The sequence below is a fragment of the Lepus europaeus genome, chromosome 7, assembly GCF_033115175.1.
Source record: "Lepus europaeus isolate LE1 chromosome 7, mLepTim1.pri, whole genome shotgun sequence".
Classification (NCBI taxonomy): domain Eukaryota; kingdom Metazoa; phylum Chordata; class Mammalia; order Lagomorpha; family Leporidae; genus Lepus; species Lepus europaeus.
The window spans coordinates 6,304,531-6,309,507 of NC_084833.1; positions in this window are offsets into that span (position 1 = coordinate 6,304,531).

The following is a 4,977-nucleotide window of genomic DNA, read 5'->3' on the forward strand; positions in this document are numbered from 1 at the left end:
GCTGCGCGGCGCGCGCATGCGCGAGGCCCGGGCAGCCCCGCCCCTTCCTCTCGGCACCGTCCGGGTCCTTCCGGCCCTGTGCGCGCGCGCACGCCGCCTGCGCGCTCTACGGCGGCTGCGCAGTTCCCGGGGGCGGCGCGCGCCATCTGCGCGCTCTACGGCGGCTGCGCAGTTCCCGGGGGCGGCGCGCGCAGGTCGTGCGGTCCGCAGTGGGCGGGGGGCCGTGCTGTGCCCGCCCCGCTTTTGCCTTTAGTTGTCTGAGCCCCCCCGGGACTGGTTCGGGGTGCGAGGAGGGAGTTGGCTTCGATTTCTTCCAGCCAGTCTGTCAGTGAAAGTAGTTCTCCAGCTGGCTTGAACTTTATCGAGTCCTCGGGAACACGTGGGTCTCTCTTTTTAAGAATTATTTTGTTTATTTGAAAGAGTTACAGAGAGAGGCCCTCCATTCCTCTGGTTCACCCCCCAAATGACCGAAGCCAGGAGCCTCTCCCGGGTCTCCCACGCGGGTGCAGGGCCCAAGGACCTGGGCCATCCTCCACTGCTCTCCCAGACTAAGGAGAGAGCTGGATGGGAAGTGGAGCAGCCGGGACTCGAACCAGCGCCCATATGGGATGCCGGCGCCGCTGGCTGAGGCCACTGTCCATCACAACCTTGACTACGCACAAACTCCCATCCCAGCGTTCACCCAGGCGCAGCCGGCTCTCGGCTTAGCGGGCACGGGGGCGGTGGGGTTCCGAGCTCTGCCAGGCGGGCCGAGTGGACTCAGACCATGAGCTCACGGGCGGGGGGCCCTCAGGACCGCCTCCTGGGTCCCGGCTGTCAGTGCCGCTCGCAGCCGGGACTCGCACTTGCGCTCCACGTGGAAGGCCCGCGTGGTCAGCGGCCGCCCCACCTGCTGCTCCCCCACGCTGGCCCCAGCTGGTCTTTGCTCCCGGTCCTGGACCGGTGTGTTTCGATCACTGGCAGCCGAATCCTGCAGTCCTGAAGCAACAGCGACTCTCTCCATCAGAGGAGAGGTGGCCCAGGGCTGCCCGGGCGCCGTCCATGCAGCGGGCTGGGCTGTCCCCCTTCCTGATCCATTGTCCTCAAGTTCACGTCCATTCTTGAGGTCGTGTCTCAGTCCAGAATGGCCTCTGGGATTCCAGCCATCGCATTCACATCCGAAGGGAGAGAGGGGAAGAGCAGAAAGGGAGGGGAGAGGGTGGGAGGGGGCGAGAGGAGTCTTGGCGGGCTGGCCTGCCGCTGCAGGGGGCAGGCTGTGGCCCCGGCATCCCACTCGGTCACCGGTTCGAGTCCCGGCTGCTCCACTTCCGATCCAGCTCCCTGCCAGTGGTTTGGGAAATCGGCAGAGGATGGCCCAAGTGCTTGTGCCCCTGCACCCACGTGGGAGACCCAGAGGAAGCGCCTAGGTCCTGGCTTGGGCCTGACCCAGCTCTGGCTGTTGTGGCCACTTGGGGAGTGAACCAGTGGACGGAAGATCTCTCTGTAACTTGGCCTTTCAAATACATAAGTAAATCTTAGAAAAGTTGCCATAAAGCTGCTTGGGATGAAGACTGTCGCTGGCGGCTCACCCAGCACTGCCCCTCCCCCGCCCCCGTCCTGCCCCCCACTGCCCCGTCCTGCACTGTGACTGGTACCCTTGCATTTCGCAGACTCCCTACAATAAGGCCTCGTGCCTCATCTCAGCAGAAGTTGTTGGGGAGCACTTCTAGGAGGACACCCTTGACCTGGGGTGAGGCCCCAGGTGGGGCACCTGCACCCCGTATCCCAGCGCCGACTATGGCCCGGTTCTGCTTCCGGGCTCCAGCTTCCTGCCGGCGTGCACCCTGGGAGGCCCCAGCGGTCGGGTCCCCGCTGCCTCCTGGGAGACCCGACTTGAATTCTCAGCTTGGGCTGGACCCAGTCCCGGCTGCTGTGGGCTTTTGAGGGTGAACCAGCAGATTGGCTTTCTGTCTGTATCTGCCTCTCAAATAAGCCATTTTAAAATCAGGCATTGTCTTTGAAAACTGCTGAAGAAGAAGAAAATACTCGCTGAAGCATTTGCTGTTTGTTTGAGTCCGGGCCACCCACGTGGGAGACCTGGATGGAGTTCTCGGCTCCTGGCTTCCACTAAGCCACCGCACCGGAGCGCGAAGCCGCCGCCCTGCACTGCAGGCACGCGGCCACCAGGTGGCGGCAACGCAGCATGGCTGCGGGTCTGGCCCGGTGTTCTCCAGGATGGTCCAAACTTTGTCTTTCACTCTCGAATTCCCCACGTGGTTCTCAGATGAAACTAACAGGAAGTAAGATCTTTAAAAGCAAACCTATGAACCCACGTGACCCATCAGAGACTCACGCCAGCCCCAGCCCCGCTTAGGACCCGTGCCGCAGTGGCCGGGGCAGGGCCGAGCCAAAGCCAGGAGCCAGGACTCCCACCTGCTTCTCCCACGTGCACGGCAGGGACTCAAGCAGTTGAGCTGCCTCCCAGGCCCCTGGGCACGGGGCAGGGAGCCGGGCGGGAAGTGGAGGCGGGGCTGGACTCCATCCCGGCCATGCCGCTGCGGATGCGGCCTGCACGCCGTGGCTTGGCCTGCTGCACCAAGCATGTGCCCCCATTGCTGGCATCCTGTCCCCCTTGCTCTCGCCCTGGGGCCTCACTGGCCCTTAGCGAGCTGTCCCTCGTGCTGCCCTGCCGGGCAGGCTCTTGCTCGCCTCTCCGACCGCTCTCCCGGCCTCGTCTCTGTGGCGTTCTCCCTGAGCTCCGGGATGTCTCCCCCGCGGCCCCGTGACAGCCCTGCCCTCACGTCCTCCGTGGTTGTTGGAGTGAGCCCGCTGCGCCTGCCTCCACTCTGCTCTCGCCCACCATCCTTCACTGCATTGCGCACAAGATGAAGGCCCACCCACCCCCAACCTCCCCAGCCGTGTGCCCCGGCTTCCCCAGCACCCACCGGTTGTCACTCTCCTCCCCCCGCCCGGTTTCTGTGCTGCAGCCCTGGTGCCCTCGTTTCAAGCCTAGTGCCACAGGGCCTTTGCACACGCTGCTCTGGCTGGGTCCCTCCTCACTCCCCGCTCAGCCTGACAGTTCTCACTCTTTCCTAAGTTCTCACGCCTAGGAGGGCATCTCCGTCTCCCGGCTGGGGACTAAATACTCATCCCAGGCGGTCAGCCTCCAGCTGCCTCGAACGCCGTCCCAGCTACCGCGTCCCCCTAGCACCCAGGTGTCTTCCCCGGTCTTGTTGAAGCTTTTTCACTTCCTTCTGCATAGCCTGAGTTTCTCCTGCGTTCATACGTATCATCTTTGGGAGCCGGCGCTGTGGCACAGTGGGTAAGCCACTGCCTGTGACGCTGGCATCCCGTAGGAGTGCCAATTTGAGTCCCCGCTGCTCCACTTCCCATCCAGCTCCCTGCTAATGTGCCTGGGAAGGCAGTAGAAGATGGCCCAAGTGCTTGGGTCCCTGCACCCACGTGGGAGACCTGGAAGAAGCTCCTGTCTCCTGGGTTAACCTGGCCCAGCCTGGTTCCCTATGGGAAGTGCACCAGCTAATAGGAGATCTCTCTGTGTCTCTATCTTTGTAACCGCCTTTCTCTCTCTCTCTCTCTCTCTTTTCTTTCTTTTTTTTTTTTTTTTTTTTTTGACAGGCAGAGTGGATAGTGAGAGAGAGAGACAGAGAGAAAGGTCTTCCTTTACCGTTGGTTCACCCTCCAATGGCCGCCGCGGTTGGCGCGCTGCGTCCGGCACACCGCGCTGATCCAATGGCAGGAGCCAGGTGCTTATCTTGGTCTCCCATGGGGTGCAGGGCCCAAGCACTTGGGCCATCCTCCACTGCACTCCCTGGCCACAGCAGAGAGCTGGCCTGGAAGAGGAGCAACCGGGACAGAATCCGGCGCCCCGACCGGGACTAGAACCCGGTGTGCCGGCGCCGCAAGGTGGAGGATTAGCCTGTTGAGCCACAGCGCCGGCCATAACTGCCTTTCAAATAAACCAAATAAAACCTTTCAAATAAACCAGTATTTCTGGGAAAAGTATCCTCATTAAAAACAAAATTAGTTATCACTGTGATACTTTAAGAATTATCAGTAAGTTGCATGTGATATGAATTAGGCTGAGAAAATTGCTTTTCTCATTTTATAGAGTGGCGTAATGTTCAGTGATTAGGCAGAACGTCTGAGTGCAGATGTACAGGTTGTGCACTGAGCAAGACTTGCTGACCAGGCGGATGGGAGCCGGCCCATGTTTTGTGGGCCAAGCTGCGCATCCTGCTGAAGCCGTGTCTCCCCCTGGGCTGGAGCTGTCACAAAGGCACCCTTCCCTCAGCAGGCTTGGTGCCCAGGGGCTGTGCCCTGAGGGCGACGGACCGGCCAGTGGCCTGGACTGAGAGTGAGCCCACTGGGTGCTCCCCTGGTCAATTCCAGGACTCTGGGGCAGGGCCCCCTACGTGGGGGCTTGATCTCATCCAGGCAGGCACTGCCGGGGCTGGGGGTGTGGGTCGGGACCCCAGGGGTCCATGACCGTGCACCGTGGACCCTGCTCGTCTGCTTCTCCCTTGGACGCCCAAGATGGCCACGCAGTGCCCAGCGTGCTGTTGCTGGGAGGACATTCGACATCTCTGGGAAGGAGGTTTCTGAGCTCACACTCTGAGAGGCTGAAAGTCGAGATCAGGTGGCCTCTGGCAAGGGCCCCCCAGCTTGGCTGGGCCACATCACGGCCAGGGACAGCACGGTGGAGTGAGGGCAGGAAGGAGACCTAGCGTGAGACAGAAGATGGACACGGGGGTCCCTGGGCCCCCTCCAGGGCCTCGCTGCCGCCCACTGAACCCCACCTCTCAAAGGGCCCCACTGAGCATCAGCCAACTGGGGACCAAGCTGCTGACATAGCAGCCTTGGGTGGGCGGGGGGGGCGGGGAGGAAGGCAGAGTGTGTGCCCGCCAAGCAGGTGGTCTCACGCCGGCTTCCCCTGCACCTGCCCCTCCCCCTACAGGCAGGGAGGCAGAGCTGTGGAGG